The sequence below is a fragment of the Phacochoerus africanus genome, chromosome 3 (genome assembly GCF_016906955.1).
Source record: "Phacochoerus africanus isolate WHEZ1 chromosome 3, ROS_Pafr_v1, whole genome shotgun sequence".
In the NCBI taxonomy this organism is placed as follows: domain Eukaryota; kingdom Metazoa; phylum Chordata; class Mammalia; order Artiodactyla; family Suidae; genus Phacochoerus; species Phacochoerus africanus.
The window spans coordinates 3316723-3342921 of record NC_062546.1 but is presented as its reverse complement, the minus strand read 5'-3'; the positions used below and the strand labels follow the sequence as shown (position 1 = coordinate 3342921).

Sequence of the window (26199 nt, the reverse complement as noted above, 5' to 3'; positions counted from 1 at the left end):
ACAGTGTCACCCAAAGCTCATAACTGACATGAGGGTTTATTCTCGGTGTTGGAGGGTCTGTGTGTTTGGACAAATGTATACGGAGGTGTCCATCCTTGCATAGTGTCAGAGAGAGAATTTTCCGGGTCTTAGCAGTCCCCTGGGCTCTGCCAGTCACCCCATTCGTCACCCCAACCCCTGGCAACCACTGATCTTCTTACTGTCTCCGTAGTTTTGCCTTTTCTAAAGGGTCACACTTGGAACCATCCAGTAGGTAGGGGGCTTTCCTTCCCTCAGGACTAGGCATTTGTGTTCCTGCCATGCCACCACGTGGCTGGATGACCTGTCTGGTTTTTTTCCTTTTTTTTTTTCTGCTGGTTTCACTGAAATATAATCAAGACATAACACTGTAAATTTAAGGTATACAGCATAATGTTTTTCACTTAGGTAGTATCCTCAAATCATGACCACAGTAAGTACAGTAAAAATATATCATCTCATATAGATACACCTGGTATTTTGATTTTCAAAGAAATAGAAAAATTATTTTTTCCTAGTGATGAGAACTCTTACGATTTACTCTTTTTTCGTTTTTTATTTTTTTGTCTTTTGTCTTTTTGGGGCCGCACCTGCAGCATCTGGAGGTTCCCAGGCTAGGGGTCTAATCAGAACTATGCCAGAGCCACAGCAACGCCAGATCTGAGCCGTGTCTGTGACCTACACCACAGCTCACGGCAACACTGGATCCTTAACCCACTGAGCAAGGCCAGGGGTCAAACCCACAACCTCATGGTTCCTCATCGGATTTGTTCCTGCTGCACCACAACAGAAACTCCCCCGATTTACTCTTTTAAAACTCTCTCTCTCTCTCTCTCTTTTTTTTTTTTTTTTTGTCTTTTTAGGGCTGCACCCACGGCATACGGAGGTTCCTAGGCTAGAGGTCAAATTGGGGCTGTAGCTGCCGGCCTCCACCACAGCCACAGCAATGTGGGATCCTTACCCCGCTGAATGAGGCCAGGGATCGAACCTGAGTCCTCATGGATCCTCGTCAGATTCGTGTCCGCTGAGCCACGGCAGGAACTCCAGGACCTTCATATGTGGCATACAACAGTGTGAACTGTTTTGATCACGTTGTTCATGACATCCCAGCACTCAGTTGTTTTGTTGGTGGAAGCTTGGACCTTTTGACTGCCTTCATCCAATCCCTACCACCCCCTCTGGTCACCACAAACCAGATCTCCTTTTCAATGTGTGTGTTTGTCTTTGAAGTATAATTGCCCTACACCACTATGTTAGTTCCTGTTACACAACACAGTCATTTGATATGTCTATGCATTTCAAAGTGATCGCTGTGATAAGTCTAGTCCCCTCTGCTATCATGCAGAGAAATTATATCATTATTGGCTCTATTCCCCACACGCCACGTTTCTGACCCACGACTCGTTTATTTTTTGACTGGAGGTTTGCACCTCCTAATCTCCACCTATTCCTCTCCTCCCCACCCGCCTCCCTTCTTTTTGATGGAGACTAGTATCCCACTGTTGACACCTGCCCCACCTTCTGCATTCCTTCACCTATTAGAGGACCTCTCCGTTGTTTCTTAGTCTTGGCAACTATGAATACATCTGCTCTAAACATCCATGTGCAGGTTTTTGTGTGGCTGTAAGTTCTCAACTCTATTGGGAAAACACCAGAAGGCAATTGTTGGATCACGTGGGAAGAGTATATTTAGTTTTGTAAAAGAAATCCAGTCTTCCAAAGTGGCTGCACCATTTACCCCCCTACCAGCCGTGACAGTTCCTGTGGCTCCACATTCTCGCCAGCATCTGGAGTTGTCAGTGTTCTGGGATTTGACCATATTCATTCTAAGAGGTGTGCAGTGGTGTCCCCTTGTTTTAATTTGCATGACATATACTATGGAGCTACAGTTACTGGCCTACACCACAGCCACAGCAACGCAGGATCTGAGCCACATCTTCAACCTACACCACAGCTCACAGCAATGCCAGAATCCTTAACCCACTGAGCGAGGCCAGGGATCAAACCTGCAGCTTCATGCTTACTAGGCAGATTCATTTCTGCTGCACCGCAAAGGGAACTCCTGTTTTTAATTTCAAATTCCATTTGTTTATTGTTGGTATAATGGAGAGCAATTGGCTTTTGTATGTTAACCTTGTATCCTACAACCTTTATGTAAATCACTAATTAGTTCCAGGAGTTTTTCATTGATTCCTTTGGATTTTCTACATAGACGTTTGTGTCATCTGCAAGCAAAGACCCATTTATGTTTTCTTTCTCACTCTGCCTACCTTTTATTTCCTTTTCTTCTCTTATTGCATGAACTACTTCTTCCAGTATGATGTTGAAAAGGAGTGATGGAGAAGAAAGACATCTTGCCTTGTTCCTGATCTTAGTAAGAAAGCTCCGAGTGTCTCACCATTACGTGTGAGGTTAACTAGAGGTTTTTGTAGATATTCTTTATCAAGGTGAGAAGTTCCTCTCTATTGACAGTTTACAGAGGAGTTCCCATTGTGGCTCAGTGATAATGAACCCAACTAGTATCATGCGGATGTGGGTTCAATCTGCCTCACTCAGTGGATTAGGGATCTGGCATTGCCATGAGCTGTGGTGTAGGTCAGCAGCTGCAGCTCCGATTTGACCCCTAGCCTTGGAAACTCCATATGCTATGGGTGTGGCCCAAAAAGCAATAAAACAAACAAAAACAGTTTACTAAGGTGATTCTTTTAAATGGAGGTAACATTTATAACACATAGGTTTCACATAGACAACATTATATTTTTATTTCTGTCTACATTACAGCATGCTCACCACCCAAAATTTAGATTCTAGCCATTACCATGCAGTTGACCCTCTGTGTCCATTTTACCTTCTCCCCATTCTCATCTGGTAACCATTGCTCTGCTCTCTGTATCTACATTTTGGTTTGGTTTGGTTTATTTTTGTTGTTGTTTTTTATGTTGCACATATGAGTTATGAGTGATTTCATATGGTATTTGTCTCTCTTTGTCACATTTATCTCACTTTGCATAATATCCTCCATATCCATTCATACCGTTCCAAATGGCAGGATTTTACCTTTTTTTTATGACTGAGTAGGTTCTGGTGTGTATGTGTGTGTGTGTGTGTGTGTGTGTGTGTATACATGTGTATATATATGTACATATATCTATATATGTATACACACATATGTATACCCCAACTTCTTTATCCTTCATTTGTTGTCTACACATCTTGGTTACTGTAAATAATACTATGAAGAACACAGGAGGGCATTTATCTTTTTGAATTAGTGTTTTTGTATTCTTCAGATAAATAACCAGAAGTAGAATAGCTGGATTGTATGGTAGTTCTTATTTTTTTGAGGATTCTCCATATTGTTTTCCATAGTGGCTGCACCAATTTACATTCTCACCAACAATGCACAAGGGTTCCCTTTCTCCACATCCTCGCCAACATTTGTTATTTCTTGCTTTTTTGATAACAGCCATTCTGATAGGCATGAAGTGATATTTTATTGTGGTTTTGATTTGCATTTCTCTAATAATTAGTGATGTTGAACATCTTTTTATGGTCCTGTTGGCCATCTGTATGTCTTTTTAGAAAAATGTCTATTCAGATCTTCTGTGCATTTTTTCTTTTTTTTAAATTGCTCAATGAATTTTATTACATTTATAGTTGTACAACGATTATCACAACCAAATTTTATAGCATTTCCATTCCAAACCTGCAGCGCATCTCCCCACCCCCCCAACCTGTCTCATTTGGAAACGATAAGTTTTTCAAAGTCTGAGTCAGTATCTGTTCTGCAAAGAAGTTCATTGTGTCCTTTTTTTAGATTCTACATGTAAGTGATAGTATTTGATGGTGTTTCACCATCTGACTGACTTCAATTAGCATGTTAATTTCTAGGTCCATCCATGTTGCTGCAAATGCCATTATTTCTTTCCTTTTAATGGCTAAGTAATATTCCGTTGTGTATAGGTACCACATCTTCTTTATCCACTCCTCTCAATGGACATTCAGGTTGCTTCCATATCTTGGCTATTATATATAGTGCTACAATGAACATTGAAATACATGTATCTTCCCAAGTCATGTTTTTTTTTTTTTTCTGGATAGATGCCCAGGAGTGGGACTGCTGGATCAAATGGTAATTCTATTTTTAGTTTCCTGAGGAATCTTCATATTGTTTTCCACAGCAGTTGCACCAATTTACATTCCCACCAACAGTGTAATAGGGTTCCCTTTTCTCCACATCCTCTCCAGCACTTATTGTTTGTAGACATTTGGATGGCAGCCATTCTGGCTGGTGTGAGGTGGTACCTCATAGTGGTTTTGATTTGCAATTTCTCTAATAATGAGTGATGTTGAACATCTTTTCATGTGTTTGTTTTTGTTTTTTGGTTTTGGTTTTTTTTTTTTTTTTTGGCCATCTGTATGTCTTCATTGGAGAATTGTCTATTTAGATCTTCTGCCCTTTTTTTTTTTTGATGGGGTTGTGGGTTTTTATTTTTTTATTTTTTGGTATTGAGCTGCAGAAGGTGTTTATAAATTTTAGAGATGGATCCCTTGTCAGTCGCTTCATTTGCAAATATTTTCTCCCATTCTGTGGGTTGTCTTTTCATTTTGTTTAGGGTTTCTTTTGCTGTGCAGAAACTATTAAGTTTAATTAAGTCCCATTTGTTTTTATTGTCATTACTCTAGGAGGTGGATCTGAGAAGATGTTGCTGTGGTTTATGTCAGAGAGTGTTTGGTCTATGTTTTCCTCAAAGAATTTTCTAGTATCTGGTCTTATATTTAGGTCTTTAGTCCATTTTGAGTTTATTTTTGTGTATGGTGTCAGGAAGTGTTCTAATTTCATTCTTTTACATGTGGCTGTCCAGTTTCCCCAGTACCATTTATTGAAGGGGCTATCTTTTCTCCATTGTATATTCTTGCCCCCTTTGTCATAGATTAGTTGACTGTAGGTGTGTGAGTTTTATTCTGGGCTTTCTATCCTGTTCCACTGATCCATATGTCTGTCTTTGTGCCAGTACCATACAGTTTTGATGATTGTTGCTTTTGTAGTATAGTCTGAACTCCGGGAGCCTGATTCCTCCAGCTCCATTTTTCTTTTTCAGGATGTATTTGGCTATTCAGCGTCTTTTGTGCTTCCAAACAAACTTTAAAATATTTGTTCTAGTTCTGTGAAAAATGTTCTTGGTAATTTGATAGGGATTACACTGAATCATTAGATTGCCTTGGGTAGTATAGTCATTTTGATGATATTGATCCTTCCAGTCCAAGAGCATGGTATGTCTTTCCATCTATTTGTGTCATCTTTGATTTCTTTCATCAGTGGCTTATAGTTTTCAGAGTACAGGTCTTTTGTCTCTTTAGATAGGTTTATTCCTAAGTATTCTATTTTATTTTATTTTGTTTTGTTTTGTTTCTTGGTCTATTTTTAGGGACATACCCACAGCATATGGAGGTTCCCTGGCTAGGGGTCCAATCAGAGCTGTAGCTGCTGGCCTACACCATAGCCACAGCACCCAGTATCTGAGCCACATCTGTGGCCTACACCACAGCTCATGGCAATGCAAGATCCTCAACCCACTGAGTGCATCTTCATGAATGCTAGTTGGGTTCATTAACTGCCGAGCCACAATGGGAACTCCTAAGTATTTTATTCTTTTTGATGCAGTGGTAAATGGAATTGTTTCCCTAATTTCTCTTTCTGATATTTTGTTGTTAGTATGTGGAAATGCAGTTGATTTTTGTGTATTAATTTTGTATCCTGTGACTTTGCCAAATTCACGGATGAGCTCTAATAGTTTTCTGGTAGTCTTTAGGATTATCTAGGTATAGTATCATGTCATCTGCAAACAGTGATAGTTTTACTTCTTCCTTTCCAATTTCGATTCCTTTTATTTCTTTTTCTTCTCTGATTGCCGTGGCTAGGACTTCCAAAACTATGTTGAAGGGTAGTGGTGAGAGTGGACATCCTTGTCTTGTTCCTGATTTCAGTGGGAATTCTTTCAGCTTTTCACCATTGAGAATGATGTTAGCTGTAGGTTTGTCATATATGGCCTTTATCATGTTGAGGTTGGTTCCCTCTATGCCCACTTTCTGAAGGGTTTTTATCAGAAATGGGCATTAGAACTTCCCACCATGGCACAGCGGAAACAAATCTGACTAGGAACCATGAGGTTGCAGGTCCAATCTCTGGCCTTGCTCAGTGGGTAAGGATCCGGGGTTGCCATGAGCTGTGGTGTAAGTCACAGACATGGCTCAGATCCCTCATTGCTCACTGTAGTGTAGGCTAGCAGCTGCAGCTCCAATTAGACCCCTAGCCTGGGAACCTCTATATGCTCTCTGTGCAGCCCTTAAAAAGACAAAAGACAAAAAAAAAAAAAAGAATGTTGGATTTTGTCAAAGGCTTTGTCTGCATCTATTGAGAAGGTCATAAGGTTTTTATTCTTCAGTTTTTTAATGTGGTGTATTACACTGATTGATTTGTGGAGATTGAAGAATCCTTGCATCCCTGGGATAAATCCCACTTGATCATGATGTACAGTCCTTTTAATGTATTGTTGGATTTGGTTTGATAGTATTTTGTTGAGGATTTTTGCATCTATGTTCATCAGTGAAAATGGCCTATAATTTTCTTTTTTTGTGGTTTTGGTATCAGGGTGATCGCAGCTTCAGAGAATGAGTTTGGGAGTGTTCCTTCCTCTGCAATTTTTTGGAATAATTTCAGAAAGATAGGTGTTAGCTCTTCTCTAAATGTTTGATAGAATTTGCCTGTGAAGCCATCTGGTCCTGACTTTTGTTTGCTGGAAGTTTTTAAATCACAGTTCAAATTTCAGTACTTGTGTTTGATCTATTCATATTTTCTGTATTGTCTTAGTTTAGTCTTGGAAGAGTGTACTTTTCTAAGAATTTGTCCATTTGTTCTATGTTGATCATTTTATTGGCATATAGTTGCTTGTAGTAGTCTCTTATGATCCTTTGTATTTTTGTGATGCCTGTTGTAACTTCTCCTTTTTCATTTCTAATTTTATTGATTTGAGTCCTCTCCTTTTCTTGATGAGTCTGGCTAAGGGTTTATCAATTTTGTTGATCTTTTCAAAGAACCAGCTTTTAGTTTCATTAATCTTTTCAACTGTTTTCTTCATTTCTACTCAAATATTTATGATTACTTTCCTTCTGCTAACTTTGGGTTTTGACTGTTCTTCTTTAGTTGCTTCAGGTGTACAGTTAGGCTATTTGAGCTTTTCCTTGATTCTTTAGGTAGGATTTTATTGCTATAAACTTCCCTCTTAGAACTGCTTTTGCTGCATCCCATAGGTTTTGTACTGTTGTATCTTTGTTGTCATTTGCTTCTAGGTATTTTTTAATTTCTTCTTTGATTTCTTCAGTGAGCCATTGGTGGCTTAGTAGTGTGTTGTTTATTCTCCACATGTTTCTGTTTTTTGAAGTTTTTTTCTGGTTGTTGATTTCCAGTCATATAGCATTGTGGTCAAAAAAAGATGATTGATAAGATTTCAATTTTTTAAAATTTATCAAGGCTTGATTTGTGGCCCAGAATGTGATCTATCCCAAAGAATGTTCCATGTGCACTTGAGAAGAATGTGTACTCTGCTGCTTTTTGATGGAATGTTCTATAAATATCTACTAAGTCCACCTGGTCCAATGCATCATTTAAAGCTGTGTTTCCTTGTTGATTTTCTATACAGGTGATCTGTCCATTGCTATAAGTGGGGTGTTAAAGTCTGCCTCTGTTATTGTGTTATTGTGAATTTCTCCTTGTTAGCAGTTGCCTTATATATTGTGGTGATCCTATGTTGGGTGCATATATATTTAAAATTGTTATATCTTCTTCTTGGATTGATCCTTTGATCATTATGTAATGTCCTTCCTTGTCTCTTAAAATATTCTTTATTTCAAGGTCTATTTTGTTTTAGTATTGCTACTCCAGATTTCTTCCGATTCCTATTTGTGTGGAATATTTTCTTCCATCCTCTCACTTTAAATTTGTATACATTCCTAGAAGTGAAGTGGGTCTCTTGAAGACAGCATATATATGGGTCTTGTTTTTAAATCTATTCAGCCAGTCTATGTCTTTTGGTTGGGGTGTTTAGTCCATTTACATTTAAGGTAATTACTGATATGTACATTCTTATTACCATTTTATGAATTGCTTTGGATTTGTTTTTGTTGCTCTTTTTTCTTCTCTTGTTCTCTCCTCTTGTGGTTTGATGACTATCTTTAGTGTTGTATTTGAGTTGATTTTTCTTATTTGTGTGTGTATCAGTTGTAAATTTTTGGTTTGCCGTTACCCTGAAGTTTTGATATAGGAGTCTGTGTGTGTGTGTGTGTGTGTGTGTGTGTGTGTGTGTGTGTGTGAGATTGTTTTAAGTTGTTGGCCTCTTAATTGCAAGTGCATCTCCAGTGTCCTGCATTTGTATCCTCCTCTTCTCACAATTTCTGATTTTGGTAGTGTAATTGTACATGGATAATTTCCTATCTTTACTGTATATATGTCTTTACTGGTGAGCCTTATCATTTGTGGTATTCTTGTTTCTAGTTGTAGCCTTTTTTTTTCTGCCTAAAGAAGTTCCTTTGGTATTTGATGTAAAGCTGGTTTAGTGTTGCTGAATTCTCTCAGCTTTTGCTTATCTGTAAAGCTTTTGATTTCTCCTTCAAATCTGAATGACAGACCTGCTGCGTAAAGTAATCTTGGTTGGAGGTTTTTTTTTCCTTTCATCACATTAAGTATATCATGCCACTCCCTTCTGGCTTGAAGAGTTTCTGCTGAAAAATCTGCTGATAACCTTATTGGGGTTCCCTTGTGTGCTATTTGTTTCTTTTCTCTAGCTGCTTTGAGTACTTTCTCTTCGTCTTTAATTTTGATCAGTTTGATTAATATGTGTCTTGGGGTGTTCCTCCTTGGGTTTATTTTATATGGTACTCGTTGCACTTCCTGAACTTGAGTGAGTGGTTCCTTTCCCATGTTAGGGAAGTTTTTGGCTATTATCTCTTGGAATATTTTTCCTGTCCCCTTCTCTCTCTCTTCTCCTTCTGGCACCCCTATAATACGGATGTTGGTGCATTTAACGTTGCCCCAGAGTTCTCTGAGACTCTCTTCATTTGTTTTCAATCTTTTTTCTCTTTTCTGTTCCACATCCATAATTTCCACTAGTCTGTCCTCCATCTCGCTTATTCATTCTTCTGCCTCCTATATTCTACTGTTGGTTGCTTCTAATGAATTTTTTATTTCAGTTATTGTATTTTGCATCGCTGCTTGCTTAAGTTTTAAATCTTGTATTTCTTTGTTCAGTGTTTGCTGTAAATTATCAATCTTTGCCTCCAGTTTATTTCCAGTGTCTTGCATCACCTTCAGCATCATCAGTCTAAAGTCTTTTTCCTGGAGGTTGATAATCTCCAGATCACTTAGATGTTTTTCTGGGGTTTTTTCTTTCTCCCTTATCTGAGCTATAGCTCATTTTCATTTTTATAGGTTTTTGGTGTGGTGTCTTTTTACAGATAAGTGAGTTAAAGCATCTCTTACTTCTGGTGTCTGCCCCCCTTCTGGCCGAAGTTGGTATGGGCTTACTGTAAGCTTCCTGATGAAGGGACTGCTACCCAGCCCACTGGTAGTTGGGGCTGATTCCTATCCCTCTGGTGGGTGGGGCTTTGTCTCTGGGTGAGATTAGAGGCTGGCTGTGTGTCTGGGGGTCTTTGGGCAGCCTGTTTACTAATGGATGGGGCTATGATCCTACCTGGATTATTGTTGGGCCTGGGGCTTCTCGGTGCTGATGGGTGGGGCCAGATTTTCCAAAAATGGCCACCTCTAGAGGAACACTCACTGATGAATATTCCCAAGAGCTTTGCCTGCAATGTCCTTCCCCCACAAGGAGCCATAGTCACCCCCTGTTTTCTCAGGAGATCCTCTAAGAACTGCAGTCAGGTCTGACTCAGGTTCCTATGGAGCCTCTGCTTTGCCCTGAGACCCAGTGCACATGAAAGTCTGTGTGCACCTTTCAAGAATGGGGTCTCTGTTGCCCACAATCCCCTGGAGCTCCTAGGCACAATCCCCAATGGCCTTCAATGCCAGATGCTCCAGGGGCTCTTTCTCCCAATGCCAGATCCCCAGGCATGGGGACTTGACATGGGGTTCAGAACTCTCACTCTTGTAGGTGAGTCTCTGTGATACAGTTACTTTCTAGTCTGTGGGCTTCCCACCTGGGAGGGATGGGGTTGCTTATATCACGTAATCACCCCTCCTACCTTCTGATGTGGCCTCTCTGTCTTCTGGAGTAGGATATCTTTTTGAAAGTTTCCAGTCCATTTGGTTGAAGGTTGTTCAGCATTTGGTTGTAATTTTGTTGTTTTTATGAGAGAAGGTGAGCTCCAGTACTTCTATTCTGTCATCTTAATCCCATCTCTTCTGCCCATTTTCTCAATCAGGTTTTGTGTTTCAGAGTTGTTGGGTTGTATGAGTTCTTCATATGTTTTGGATATTAACCCCTATTGGATATATGATTAACACATATCTTCTCTCATTGGATAGGTTGTCTTTTAGTTTTGTTGATAGTTCCCTTTGCTGTGCAGAAGTTTTTTAGTTCGATGTAGCCCTATTTGTTTATTTTTGCTTTTGCTTCCCATGCTTGAGGAGACATATACAGAACGATATTGCTAAGACTTATTTAAGAAGAGCAACCTTCTTATGTTTCCTTCTAGGAGTTTTATGCTTACATGTCTTATGTTCAAGTCTCCAATCTATTTTGAGTTAGTTTTTCTGTATGGTATGAGATATTGATTTTTCTCTCATTCTTTGCATGTGGCTATCCAGTTTTCTCAGCTCCATTTATTGAATGGAGCTATCCTTTCTCTATAGCATAGGGTTTGCTCTTTGGTTATGAATTAATTGTCCATGTATGTGGGTATATTTCTGGGCTCGCAATTCTGTTCTTTTTTTGATATATGGACCTGTTTTTCTGCCAATACCATGTTGTTTTGATGACTATAGCTTTGTAATCTATTTTGAAAACAGGCAGTGTGATATATCCAGCTTTATTCTTTTTTCTCAGATTTGATTTCTCAGGTATGTGTGATCTTTTGTTGTTCCATATAAATTTAAAAATTTTTTGATTCTATTTCTGTGAAAAGTGTCATTGGGATTTTGATAGGGATTACATTGAATCTGTACACTACTTTAGGTAATATGGACTTTTTAACAATGTTAATTCTTTTAGTCCAGTGAGAACAGAGTATCTTTATCTTTTTTGTTTTTCACTTTTTTTGAATTAATGTATAGTTGGTTTACAATGTTGCACCAATTTCTGCTGTACAGCAAAGTGACCCAGTCACATATGTATGTATATACACATGTGCATATATATATATGTATATATATGCATTACCTTTCTTATATTACCTTCCATCATGGTCTGTCCCAAGAGACTAGATACAGTTCCCTGTGCTCTACAGTAGGGACTCATTGCTTATCCATTCTAAATGTAATAGTTTGCATCTACTAAGCCTAAACTTCCAATCCATCCCATTCTCTCACTTCTGGCAACCACAAGTCTGGAGAACAGAGTATCTTTCTTTCTTCCCCCCCCTTTTTTTTTTTTTTCCTTTTTAGGGCCACACTTGCAGTATATGGAAGTTCTTAGGCTAGGGGTTGAATTGGAGCTGCAGCTGCAAGCCTATGCCACAGCCACAGCAACATGGGATCTGAGCAGCATCTGCAGCCTATACCACAGCTCACCACAATGCTGGATCCCCAACCCACTGCAAGGCCAGGGATTGAACCTGCATCTTCGTGGATACTAGCCTCATTTGTTTGCACTGAACCTGCATCCTCGTGGATACTAGCCTCATTTGTTTGCACTGCACCACATTGGAAACTCCCAGAGTATCTACTTCTTTGTGACTCTGCAGTTTATTTCCACAATGTCTTGTATTTTTCAGTTTACAGGTCTTTCACTTTCTTGGTTAGGTTTCTTCCTAGATTTTTTTTTGCAGCAATTGTAAACAGAATTGTTAATTTTTCTCTCTGCTAACTTATTGTTAGTGTATAGCAATGCGATAGATTTTAATGTATTGATTTTATACCCTGCAACTTCTCTGTAATTATTTATTATTTTGAGTAGTTTTTTAGTGGAGTCTTTGGAGCTTTCTATATATAAAATTATGTCATCTGCAGAACAGTGACAGTTTCACTTCTTCCTTTCCAATTTTGGATGTCTTTCATTTCTTTTTCTTACCTAATTTATCTGGCTAGGACTTCCAATACTATGTTGAAGAAGAGTGGTGAGAGTGGACCTCCTTGCTTGTTCCTAATCTTAGAGTGATAACTTTCAGTTTTCCACTGTTGAGTATGATGTTAGCTGTGGGCTTGTCACTGTGACTGCTATTAGGTTGAGGTACATTCCTTCCACACCCATTTTATTGAGAATTTTTATCATAAATTGTTGAATATTGTCATATGCTTGGTCGTATGATTTTTATCCCTCATTTTATTAATGTAGTATATTATATTGATTGACTCTGTGGATATTGGACCATCCTTGCATCCCTGGAATAAACCCCACTTGATCATGGTGTATGCTCTTTTTAATGTATCATTGTGTTCAGTTTGCTAATATTTCGTTAAGGGTTTTTGCGTCTATGCTCACCAGAGATATTGGCTTGTAGTGTGTGAGTGTGTGTGTGTGTTGTCTGGTTTTGGTATAAGAATGATGTTGACCTTGTAAAATGAGTTAGGAAACATTCCAACCTCTTCAATTTTTTGAAAGAGTTGAGAAGGATAGATAATAAAATCTTTGAATATTTGCTAGGATTCACCTATGAAGCTGTATGCCCCTGGACCTTTTTTTTAGAGGAAATTTTTATTACTCTTTCAATTTCCTTACTAGTTATTAGTCTATTCACATTTTCTACTTCTTCATGATTCAGTCTTGGAAGTTTGTTTGATTCTAAGAATTTTCCCATTTTTTTCTAGGTTGCCCAATTTATTGAGTGTATAGCTATTCCTAGTATTGTCTCATAATTCTTTGCATTTCTGTGATATTCATTGTCATTTCTCCTCTTTCGTTTCTGAGTTTATTCGTCAGAGCATTCTCTCTTTTTATTAATGAGTCTATCTAAAGGTTTTTCAGTTTATTTATTTTTCAGAGAACCAGCTCTTAGTTTCATTCATCTTTTCTGTTGTCTTTTAGTCTTTATTTAGTTATTTCTTCTCTAATTTTTGTTATTTCCTCCCATTTACTGACATTGGGCTTTGTTCTTTTTTTTCTGTTTCCTTTAGGTATAAAGTTAGATTGTTTATTTGATAGTTCATTGTTTCCTGAGGTGGGCCTGTATTGCTATAAGTTTCCCTCTTAATACCACTTTTACTGTACCTCATAAATTTTGGTATGCCATATTTTCATTTGTCTCCAGGTATTCTTTTATTTCTTAATTTCTTTTTTTTTTTTTTGGTGACCCAGTTGTTTGTCGTGTAATAGCGTGTAGTAGCGCGTAATAGCGTGTTGTTCAGCCTCCACGTGTTTGTGACTCCTCCAGCTTTCTTCTTGTAGTTGAGTTTTTGTTTCAGAACGTCGTGGTCAGAAAAGATGCTTGATATCAATCTCTTTAAATTCGCCTTGTTTTGTGTCCCAGTACATGACCCCTCTCTCCTCGAGCATGTTCCATGTGCACTGTGGGAGAATGTGAATTCTTCTGCATTTGGATAAACTGTTCTGCACAAATCTGTAACATCCATACAGTCTAATATTTCACTTAAGGCCACTTCCTTATTGACTTTCCGTCTGGATGACCTGTCCAGAGATGTACATGGGATGTTAATTGCTGTTTTGTTGCTGTCAATTTCTCCCTTTAGGTCAGTTAATAATTGCTTCACATATTTTGGTGCTCCTGTGTTAGGTGCATACTCGTTAATAACTTATATCTTTTTGCTGAATTGTCCCCTTTATCCTTATATAATATCCGTAGTTGTCTCCTGTTGCCTTTTTGGGCTTGAAGTCTGTTTTGTCTGATATAAATATGGCTACATCCCCTTTCTTTCGAGCTGGTATTTTCTTGTAGAATCATCTTCCATGCCCCGACTTTGATCCTATATTTGTCTTTAGAGCTGAGGTGTGTCTCCTGGAGGCAGCATATAGTTGGTTCTTGTTTTCATTTGTTTGTTTGTTTTTTAAACACAGTGAGCCACTCTGCGTCTTTTGATTGGTGAGTTCAGTCCATTTACTTTTAGGGTGATTATTGATAAATGAGAACTTAGTAAAAGCATTTTGTTTGTTTCTTTGCTTTCTGGTAGCTCTGTATCACCACTGTTTCTTTTTCTTTGTGTTTCTCTTCTTTTGGCTTGGTGATTTTCTCTGGCACTTTTTTGGTTTCTTCTTTTATTACTTTGTGTCTCTGCTCCAGATTTATGCTTTATGCTTTCTATGATGTTTGTTTAAAACCTATCATAGATAAAACTGTCCTTTTTCTGCTGATAACATCTTATCTTCATTTTCCTATATGATTTCCCTCCCTTTCCTCTTCCCTTTTATGTTTTTATTGTCTCAAATGATCCCTTTTTATGGTTGTGAGTTTGTTACCAAAGTGAAGTGTAGTTATTTTTCCTACTTTTTTTCCTCTTTAACTTTTTTCCTGTAGTACATGTTTAAAAACCTATTTTGATCTACAGTTGCAATTTCTGATATTGTCTGTTACTACTTTACTCAAATATTTGTGTACTTTTGCCTTTTTTTAGGTAGAAAAGCTCCTTTCAATATGGCTTATAAGGCAGGCCTAGTACAGAAGGTATGCCTCCTTCAGCTTTTGTTTGTTTCGGAAAACCTTTATCTTCCTTCACACCTGAAGGATAACTTGGCTGGGTGGACTAATCTTGGGTGACAGTTTTTGTCTTCAGCCTTTGGACAATGTCTTCCTACACTCTCTCCTGGGCCATGGGGCTCCTGATGGGCAGTCTGCTGATGGCCCAGTAGGGGCTCCTTCATAGATTGCCCTCCTTTTCCCTTGGCTGCCTTTAAAGTTTTCTTTGTTGGCGTTCCCATTGTGGCTCAGTGGGAACAAACCTGACTAGCATCTATGAGGACGCAGGCCCTGCTCAGTGGGTTAAGGATCCAGCATTGCCATGAGCTGTGGTAGACGTCATAGACATGGCTCAGATCGTAAGTGGCTGTGGTGTAGGCTGGGGCTGTAGCTCTGAATCGACCCCGAGTCTGGGAACTTGCATATGCCACAGGTGCAGCCCTAAAAAGCAAAAATAATAATAATAATAATAATAATAATAATTCTTTGTCATTGATTTGTGACAGTTTTGATGTAATGTCTTGGAGACGGTCTTCTTGCATTGAGGCAGTTAGGTGTTCTCTCAGCTTCCTGAACGTGTGTATCTGGTTCCTTCCCCAGGGTTGGGATGGTCTCAGATTTTCTTTAAACAATCGGTCTGCTCCCCTTTGCGTCTCTTCCCCTCTGGATTACCTGTTGTCCTAATATTGCTCTTCCTAAAAAGTCATACTGTTCTCATAGAGTTTCCTCATTTTTAAAGATGTGCTCCCACCTCTTCCCCCTGAATGACGTCTACACGTCCATCATCAAGTCCACTAATTCTGTTTGAGGTGGTCTGCTCTGTTTCCAGCACTTTGTGTCGCATTCTTCACCTAGTTTTCTCAGTTATGCACCTCCCTAATTTCCATTTGGTTCTCTTCTCGAGTTTCAATTTCTTTGGTAAAGTATTCCTTCTGCTCTTCTGTTTTCTTCTCGAACTTGTTGAGCTGCCTTTCTGAGCTTTTCTTGTGGCTCATTGTCTTTTTTTCCTGACAGCTATTTTGAATTCTCTATCAGTTTGATAACACTATGCCGTGACTTCGAGTTTGGCTTCTAGAAAACTGTCATTTTCTTTCTGTGGCACAGTGTTTCTGTGATTGTTCCTGGTGCATTTGAAGCAGTGAGCACCATTCGACTTTAGGTAAAGCTTTTTCTTTTTACAGTTGCACCTGTGGCATATGGAATTTCCCAGGCTCGGGGTCAAATTGGATCTGTAGCTGCCGGCCTACACCACAGCCACGGCAACACCAGATCCAAACCACATCTGCAACCTGCGCTGCAGCTTGCAGCAACACTGGATGTTTAACCCACTGAACGAGACCAGGGATCGAACGCACATCCTCATGGATACTAGTCACTGAGCCACGCTGGGAACTCCAAAGCTTTTTTATTTTTTAAACTTGGTTCTAACTGTTCAACAGGTTAGAAATCAGAGGACTTTCTTTTCTCTTCCAGCAGGTGGTGCTGTGGCACAGGTTCTAACAGTTCAACAGGTTAGAAATCAGAGGCGCTTCTTTTCATTTCCAGCAGGTGGTGCTGTGGCACAAGTTTTTGGTGTCTCTTACCTGAGGTCGCATTTGAGACCTGGGACTTTGCAACCTCCACCCTGTGCCCTTCTTGCCCCTACTGTGTGTTCCGGAGTCCTTGGTGCCTTGCTGCTGCTGACCTCCAAGCCCCTGCCATCTGTCCCCATCAGGGCTGTGCCCCACGCCCTGCCACTCCCTTGCCCAGCTCTGTGCTCTCTCTCCAGGACTGTCCTCACGGCTGCCCCCGTGTAAGTGCACGGGCTCAAGCCTTCACCCCTGGCCCCAGTGCTCACCCAGGCTGAGGCCTTACATGTCCACTGCCCACTGCTTGTGCCCCTGTAGAGGGCCCACTGACCCACAACCCAGGAAACCCGCCCAACCGAGGTCCCCACTCTCAACGTCTTCGCCACGTTTCCAGACACTGAAGCCACAGCCGTCCCTCTTTCCGCTCTGTCCTCATCACACACCCGTTTGTTCATCCAGAAAATATTAGTCACACCGTGTGTCGGGCACGGGGGAGAGTGATGGGTGGGAGGGGGTACTTGTCCCCAAGACTCGGTCTGTGGCTGCATTTATGAGGGCCACTGTCCTTTACAGAAGGGGTCAGCCACTGCTGCTTCTGGCCTGGGCAGAACAAGGGCAGCTGCCCTTCTCCTAAACCAGCTATAAAACCACTGTGTAGGGGCGATGAGCAGCAAGCAGTGTGGACTGTTGACCAGGGAAGTCGAGGGGACACACAGAGTGAGCCCCACAGTGGCCGTCCAGCTTGCTGCCTGGAGCCTCTTCCCAGAGAGGGTGCAGGGAGGTGGCCCCCGAGCAGAGGGGTGGCCACATCTTCCATGAGGCAGATTGCAACATGGAAGCAGCTGGAGTTTGTAGGACAGGTCCTGGGGGCTGTGGGAAGAGGGCCCCAGAAGTTCCGGTGGACACTCAGCTGGCCGAGGGCTGGGTGTGTCTGGGAAGGTGGGATTCCCGGAGACTAAGCAGCGGTCACCTGTAGGAGTGAGGGAGGAAGGTGATGCCAGAAGCCAGGGGTGCTGGGATCCGGCCCAGCCCGCGGAGAGACCTCGCTGAGCACCCGGACCACACGCTGAACCCCCGGAAAGGTCGGGCCTCGGGAGTAAGGAGCCGGCCGTGGAGTAGACAACCACGACCAAAACCGAAATAGACCTGCTGTCCTTGTGAACATGTTCTGGGCGCTAAGGACCAGGATGAATGAACAGATGGAGAATCTTAGCAGAGAACCAGAAAGCAGAAAAGAGGGCCAAATGCCGATTCTAGAATTAAAAAGCATAATGTCTGGAATGAAAAATCCACGGTGGGTTAAAGATGGCCCCTCAGCATCCCTGCTTGTGCTGGGACAGCTATCAGGGCTCTTGACACGGGGCCCCTGCAGCCAGGCGGGGGCATCCTTGCCCTGCCTCTTCTCTCTCGGGGCACCCACGCCTTCATCCTCCTCCTCCAAGCCTCGTGTGCCCCCCGCCCTGGCCCTCCCCTCCCTGGGTTCTAGGATGGCCGGTCTGGACATGCAGTTTCAGAGGGGGTGTGGCTGCATTGGCGCCGTGGGGATACGCTTCTTTGCAGCTAAGGCTTTGTGCATCTCTGCAGTTTTGTCTTCAGGATGAATTCCAAAGTGTGACTAATTGAGAAAAAGATCTCGTGCTGTGTGTATTTTTAACTCCGGAGCCTCTCACTCAGCCTTCTGTTCCTCTTTGCACGCGGTCCCCTGTGTGGGTCCCTCCCTCTTCCCAAGAGGGCACTCAAGCCTGTGGTTCTGGAAGCAGCGGCGCAGCGATGGTCCAGGGTGGACTGGGGCGAGGAGCACCTGTCTGCACCTAGAATACATGGCGACGCGGGCTCAGCGATGCTCCCTCGTCCGGGGATGGAGCAGTCATCCCACATGAGTATGGGGGTGTTCGTTTATGTGCAGGGAAGTCCAGGAAGGAGGGCAGTCCCTGAGGTTTTGGCTAAAAGAGCAAGAAGAAGCTTTAACCGGGACCCGCAGGTGATGGGATTACGCCAGGTCCACTCTCGGGGATTATGTGCAGCCGTTGTTGGAAAGAGCTGGCTCCGCTTTCGAAGCTCGTGAGTGAGCCAGCTCACCGCCCTGCTGGGCGTGGAGTGTTCCCTCGGTGCTGTAATTGGAAATGTCAGTTGTTAATGGCAGAGAAATAGGTCTGGAAGGAAATACCCGGAACCTCAGGAGTGGTTTCCTCTGGGGGTGAGATGTGGGCGGGGAAAGGGGGTCTTTTCATCTCGATGCCGCTGCTGGGCATCCGTTGTCTGCACTAAGAGTGCATTGTTCCTGTAGCGGAGGCAGAGATCAAACCTCTCCGCCCGAAGGCAGCCACCTGGGGCTCTGCGCTCCCTGCACCTGGGACAGCTCCCACCTCCTCCGGGAACTTAACCTTCCCTCTCTTCACGTTGCTGGCGAGGCAGGCGGGCAGATCCCGCCGCCGGGGCCAGTCTGCTCTGGTAGAGGGAGCCCCCGGTTCATTGAAGAATGGTCTAATGACATGGGTTTTTTCCTTTTTAAAGTTTGTTAATTTGGCAGATTACATCGACTGCTTCTCAAATGATAAACTGCCTTGCCTCCCAGTTGGTTGGGACTGTTACCATGTTTCTAAATTATTGGGCTAGATCTGCTACAATTTTATTTAGGGTGTTGCCTCCACATTCAGGAGGGCTCTTCATCGTGGGGATCTTCTCTGGTTTTCACATCACGGTAAATTCTAGCTTCATGACACGCGCTTTAACGTCTTCTTTTCAATTTTCTGAAGTCATTTGTATAGAATTGGAATTATTTACATCTTACATGCTTCATAGACTTCATCCGTGCATCCATCTTGCCCGGCTGGGGTTTTTTTCTTTCGATGGGGGGAGCGTTTTTCAGTAGGAATTGGAATTCTTTAGTACAGATGGTCCTATTTTGGTTACATGTTTCTTCTATAGTGAGTCTTGGAAGCTGAGGTTGAATCACATGGAGATATGGCCCCTCCTTCCTGACACTGGTTGTGTGTGTGTGTGTGTGTGTGTGTGTGTGTGTGTTTCTTCCTCCCCTTCTCACCGTTGCCTCCTCACTTCCCTGCTGAGCCTGCCTGGAGTTTTATCTGCCGTACGACTGTCCTCCAAGTATCCCCTTTTACTGCTCCTCTGTTCTCAGTCCCATCAGTTTCTACTCTGGTCTGCATTTCTTCTCTTCTCCTTCGTTGGTTTTAATTCACTCTTTGTTTTCTAGTTTCTTAAGATGGAATCTGAGATCAGCGATTTGAGAGTCTTCTTTTTTTTTCTCACGTGGGCATTTGATGCTGTAAATTTTCCCGAACATCATTTTGATAAGCTGTATTTTTTTTTTCTTTTTCTTTTAGGGCTGCACCTGCAGCATGTGCAAGTTCCCAGGCTAAGGGTCAAATGAGAGCTACAGCTGCTGGCCTCCAGCACAGCCACAGCAACCCCAGAACCCAGCCACATCTGTGACCACAGCTCACAGCGACACTGGATCCTTAACCCACTGAGCAGCGCCAGGGATCGAACCCACATCCTCATAGATACTAATCAGTGTCGTTACCACTGAGCCACAGCAGGAACTCCATAAGGTGTATTTTTTTTTTTTCACCTCAAAATACTTTCTAATTTCCCTTTTGGTTTCTTCTTGGGATGGGGTGATTCGGAATTTTAATATTTAGTTTCCAAATTATATGGGTATATTTCTAGAACTCTTTTGGTTATTGGTTTCCCATGTAATTCCACTCTGGTTGAAGAACATACTTGGTATGGCTCGCGTCCTGTTTAATTTATTGAGACTTGCTTTATGGCCTCGAGCATGGTCTGTCTTGGTAAGTGTTGCGTGTGTTCTTTTGTGGGTAGACAACACCCCACTAACTATTAATCGGACCACATTGCTCGGTAGTGTTGTTTCGGCTTCCACAGCCTTGCACATTTTCTGTCTGTTGTCCTATCAGTCACTTACGGAGAGGTCTGAAATCGCCAGCTGCAGCTCTGCCTGCTGCTTCTCTCCGTTCCGTGAGTTCTTCTTCTTGGATTCCATCGTCTTCAGAGGTGTGTGAACACTTAGGGTTGTTCTGTCTTCCCGACGCAGGTGTCCCTCTGGCATTTGGGGTGACCCTCTTTGTCCCCGAGAAGCATCTTTGCTCTGGAATCTACCTGGTCTGACACGGAAATACCACTTCCGCTTTCTCTTGCTCCATCACTCGTCTTGTACGTTTCATCGATGTGCTGCTTTTTATTTCGAGCGCATGCTTTTTAACAGCACACAGTCTGCTCTTGCTTTTTTGTCCATCCTGAGAACCTTGGCCTTGGGTTAAGATGCTCTGGCTGTTCACACTTCATGCGATCATGGATTTCATTAGGTTTAAGTCCAACCCTGTCCATGGCCTAGAAACTCACTAGAGGCAGCAAGCTGGGTGATCATAGGGCTCAACCTGTCCTGTCTCAAGGATCGTCATCCTTTCCAGTGTCATCAAAACCGTTGTCTCGTATATTTTGGCTTTCGTTTGTTTTATTTGTGGGCGGGAAACTCAGCGTGTATCACTCTGTCTTCGTCAGAAGTAGACATCAAAGTCACCCCTTTTGCTTTGGAGCCGAGCTCTCAGAGCACGTCCCTTCTCTGGAAGGAGCTGTGTTCTGATGTGACGTGTCCCCAGGAGGGACTCTTTTCAGGTCCCAGCTCAGAGGCTGCTTCCTCCAGGAAGCCTTCCTTGATGGTGACCTCAAGCCCCCTTCCCCACGTGGCCTATTCGCTCTTCCCTGCCGTGTGCAATTCAGCAGACATTTTCCGAGTTTGTTCAGGGGAAGAATGAGCAAGGCAGAGTCTTCTCTATGGATGAGCTCATCAGATTTGTTTTCCTCCATTGCGTGAAATGTTTCGAGCTTGGATAATGACTGCGGTTAGGGAAGAGCCACACAAACAGACAATTAGGATGCGTTGGGAGGATGAGCAAGAGGAACACACATGACAAGTTTCAGATCATTCCAGGTGCTTGTTTTCACGTCTGCCTCCCTCCCCTGAGCGAGCTCAGCGGGGTGTGCCTCCTGGTTTCTGCTCTTGGGGGCCAGGTGTGTGACAGGCGCATTATAGATGGTGCCTTGCTGAACTTAGCAGATCCGTGAGGGTCACAGCCAAGAGTGTGGATGCCGGGGTCAGCCCTGGGTATGCATATTGGCTCTGTCGCTTAACCTGTTGGCACTTCAGCAGGAAAAGAGGAGCTCAGTTGTGGGAAGGGCTGAGTTTGAGATGCCTCAAGGGGACCCTAGGGGAGACCTCCTGAAGGGAGCAGAAGATGTGGTGCAGATTCAGGAGAGAGGACATGGCTAGAGAGGGAGCTTCGGAGCCCGCAGCAGTGGACTTGTGGTGTCATGGGCTGGAGATCCCCTAGGAAGCAAGTGTGGACAGAGGGGTTTGAGAACTGAGTCCTGGGTGCACCCACATCCAGAAGGGAGGTGATGAAGAGCCAGCGGACGGCTGAGATGTGGCCATGGAGGTGGGAGGACGCTGGCCAGTGTGGTGTGTGGGGAGAGAGAAGGGAGCCTTTCACAAGGAAGAGCGTGGATGTTCTGAGTCCCACCCTTGCTGGTGGGTTGGCCTGGGTGGAGCCCGGGAGCCTGCCCCCCACTTGGTGAGGTGGAGCCCGAGCCCTGAGGTCAGCAGCTGTCTGGGCTGCGCTGGGTCCTGGGAGAAGAGCCAGCATTGCCCACCCTGCCTCCTGAGCCCTGTGCACTGGAAAATCTCTGCAGCATTGGCTGCACTTGAACTGGCTCTGGTAACATCAAGGTCTTCCTTTTAATTGACTGAATTTTTTGCCCTGTGCATTGCTTTTTATTGGCTTTTGCCGGGAAAGAACTCTCCAGTCTATTGAGCAAGACTGGTGTCAAGAAATATGAGGGTCCTGCGCCGTTACCGTTCTGGAGCAACGCCCCTGGGAGAGGGCCCTTCCCGCCGGGCCAGCTCTGGGTCAGACTCAAAGCAGGCGGCCTCGCAGTGGGGACCTGAGGGTTCCAGTGACAGGTCAGAGGCCCGTTCCCTTCCCTCTGGGGGCTTCCAGGCCCCTGGTCTTCATGAGAGAGCAGACTGCTTCAGCGCTGCTGTGGGGCTGGAGAGAGGGGCAGGCGGCTGGACGGAGCAACACCTTCTTACTGAAATTCAGCCTATTTTTTCTTGAGTAAATACTCCCTGTGCTGCAGCCCTGGGGTTACTTCACAGAGTTCTGAAAAAGAGCCTGATGATTTTTGCAGTTTCCTTGTTGAATCGTGCAGTGACTTCTTCACCCTCTCTCCACAAAGTTCCTTCTTTTTCTTTTCTGTTTTTTTGGTTTTTTGGGGCATCCTGCGGCATATGGAAGTTCCCGGGTCAGGGATCATATCGGAGCCACAGCCACAGCAACGCCGCATCCTCAACCCACTGTGCCGGGCCCCATGGAACCTGCGTCCCAGCGCTGGAGACGCTGCCCATCCTGTTACACCACAGCGGGAACTCCAGTTCGTTCTTTTTAAATAAGTACTTTTTATCCAAGGAAACTGTGTTTATGATAAAAAAAATAAAGTACGGACAACCAAGCTTAATAAGTAAAATCAATTCCTGGCATTTCTGTTGCCAGTTTATAAGACTATATGTTCTTACAATATGAGATGCAGGCACATATACAGGTATATTGATATGCATCATACACATCCTTCCTACAAGTTGCTTCTCTCTTTTTTTTTTTTGTCTTTTGTCTTTTTGTTGTTGTTGTTGTTATTGTTGTTGTTGTTGCTATTTCTTGGGCCGCTCCCGCGGCATATGGAGGTTCCCAGGCCAGGGGTTGAATTGGAGCTGTAGCCACCGGCCTACACCAGAGCCACAGCAACACGGGATCCGAGCCACGTCTGCAACCTCCACCACAGCTCACGGCAACGCCGGATCGTTAACCCACTGAGCAAGGGCAGGGACCGAACCTGCAACCTCATGGTTCCTAGTCGGATTTGTTAACCACTGCGCCACGATGGGAACTCCCAAGTTGCTTCTCTTAGCAACACGTCCTGAATGTCTTTTTGTCCCTCAGTGACGTATGTACCCTCGTTCTTCTTAGTTCGCAATTCTCAGATGATACAGAATCACCTTCTTTGAACAAGGGCTGTCTTGTTGGAAGTTCTGGCTGTTTAATGTTTTCCTTTCATAAATAAGGCTGGATGAACATACTATGTGTTGGGGTGCTTGTCGCCTTTGTTTTGGGAGGCAGACTCTTAGAAGTGTGGTTTCTGGGCCCAAAGCATGTTTGAGGGAGCATCTGGGGAGAGGGCGGTCTGCTCCCTGCCCGTGGGGACAGGAAGTTTCCTGGCCCCCATTTCTCAGCTTGTACCCATCCTGCGTGTGGTAGACATGTGCTCTGGGTCACGTGCTCATTTAGGTTAATTCTGTCATGTGGGTAGAAGTGCCGTTCAAGTTCATGGAAAAGCCCTCATTTTAAGTTATTTGTCTGGAAATGTCCTTTTCTGGCTTTTAAGTAGCAAAATCTAGTAACCTGATGCCTCGGGAAGACTGACAGCCCAGGAGTTTTCTTTCTTTTTTCTTTTTTTGCTTTTTAGGGCTGAACCTGCAGCATATGGAAGTTCCCAGGCTGGAGTCCATTTGGAACTGCAGCTGCCGGCCTACACCACAGCTCACAGCAGTGCCAGATCCCTGACCCCCTGAGCGAGACCCGAGATCGAACCTCATCCTCACGGACACTGGTCGGGTTTGTAACATGCTGAGCCATGATGGGAACGCCCCAGGAGCTTTCAGTGTGGCCCTACCGGGTGCTCATGTTGTGGTCACAGAGGCTGGATTAACAAGCAGAGGAGAATTCCTTGCTCTGAGCCCAGAGGCTTCATGCGGAATGAATTCCCATTACCTCTGGAAATCTCTGGTGGGAGGATCTTTCTCCGCTTAAGAGCAAATATGATTAGAGTAATGGCAAAAAGCCTGAGACATTTGCAGTGGGCTTAAAGATGTTCTTTATCAAAAGCTGAAAAGATTAAACCCCACCCGGTGTAGTTTTATGGTGAAGCGTATTACGCTTGTCCGAAAATGGCAGTCCCTTCTCGCCACACATCAGACCCTTGACAGTCACAAGGGATTTGTCCCGAGAACTTCGAGAGCCCCACCCACTGCTAAACGCCAGCTTAGCTTCCAGTTTCCCCCAGAACACGCAGGAAAGACCAACTGAACAATGCATGTGGCTGCTTCAAGCTTTTCATGACTCTATAAACACGGCATTCTGATCGTTTAGAATGCTATTAAAACAAAATCAGGCTGGAGCCCTTGCTGAAATGGTTTGGGGGGTCATTATTTTTCTCTTTCTCTATAAAACACAGCAAACAGGTTCACATGAGAAATCCAAGCCTCAGTTGAGTCCAACTGTTTTTTTTGTTTTTTTTTCGGTCTTTTTGCCATTTCTTGGGCCGCTCCAACAGCATATGGAGGTTCCCAGGCTAGGGGTCGAATCGGAGCTGTAGCCGCTGGCCTACGCCAGAGCCACAGCAACGCAGGATCTGAGCCGCGTCTGCGACCTACACCACAGCTCACGGCAATGCTGGATGGTTAACCCACTGAGCAAGGGCAGGGGTCAAACCCGCAACCTCATGGTTCCTGGTCGGATTCGTTAACCACTGTGCCACGACGGGAACTCCCAAGTCCAACTGTTAATATCTTTATGGCAAATTCCTGCTCAACCGGCATGTTAGAGATATACTTCTTGCTGTGTATTCTGCATCCCACACAAACTGACTTTCTTGGGGAGTCGTTTTTCTTAAGAAATGAAGTTTGCCTCCACCTGCGTGCATGGCCCTGTTGGATGGTGGTTTGGGCCCCAAGATTTAAACCCAACCCCTAGTCAACCGGCAAAACCCCACACTGCAAAACCGCAACCGACCTTATACTTTGGAGTTTCTCGCCAGTTGTCATCTGCACTTGGTGGCGGGGTTGTCGGGGGGGGGGGGGGGGGGCATGTCACGACTCCCTCATTCAGAAAACTCAGAGCCATTTCCTGGCACCCTGGAGAATGACCCTCCTCTGCCCGCGAATGCAGCCAACCCCCATTTCTGCTCAAACCAATGTAAGCATCGTTCCTTGAGATCTTACACGCGCCCTGATGTCCCTTGGCTGATTCTGGGCGTGTGGAGAGATGAGGTCAATGTCAGCCTCACCGGATTCCTTGATAACCTGCAATGTCAGCACTGTTCCTGGACCAGGAGAACAGACTCCTGTTGGACTCAAAGGCTAGTGGAGGAGACGAATGATCAACTGGCGAGGGAGAAAGAGACCAGATGAGGGGAGAATTCGTAGGGCGGGTGATGGTGACTGGAGAATCGCTTGGGCTCTTGAGAACAGGGTTCAAGGCCAGCGGCGGGGCTCAGGAGGTGGTCAGCCCCGGTGGTGCAAACGGAGCAGGGTGGCGGGCGATGGAAAGACACGGTGCTGAGATCCTGAGTTGGGATGTTCCAGGCGCAAAAGGAGACCCGCATGGCCGGGGGGTGGGGGGCAGTGGGGGGGGAGGCGGGAGGGGAGGGTCGGGGGGAGGGCTGCTATGGGTAAAGTTAACTGTAATTTTTGATCTGAACGTGGACACTTTTGAAAGAAAAATGGACCTATTGATAGTCACCCTGGGCAATAGGTGCCACCCAGGTCTGTCCCTGGAGACCCCAGATGCATAATTGATCCCCCACCCATGGCAGGCGTGGCTGCGGGTGGGGGGCTTTAGGAAGGCAGGCGCATTGCCCACCATTCGCTGGAGGCACCACAGCTGCCGGACCTGCCCCTGGCGTTCGGGTCCAGATTCTGTCCTGCAGCGGGGGGTGGGGGGCTACA

General features: G+C 44.1%; 1 protein-coding gene across 1 annotated transcript in view; it reads left to right on the top strand.

Moving 5' to 3' along the window:
- PHACTR3 (phosphatase and actin regulator 3) overlaps window positions 1–26199 on the top strand; it is a 111453-nt gene that overhangs the window by 42980 nt on the left and 42274 nt on the right. The window lies entirely within an intron of this gene.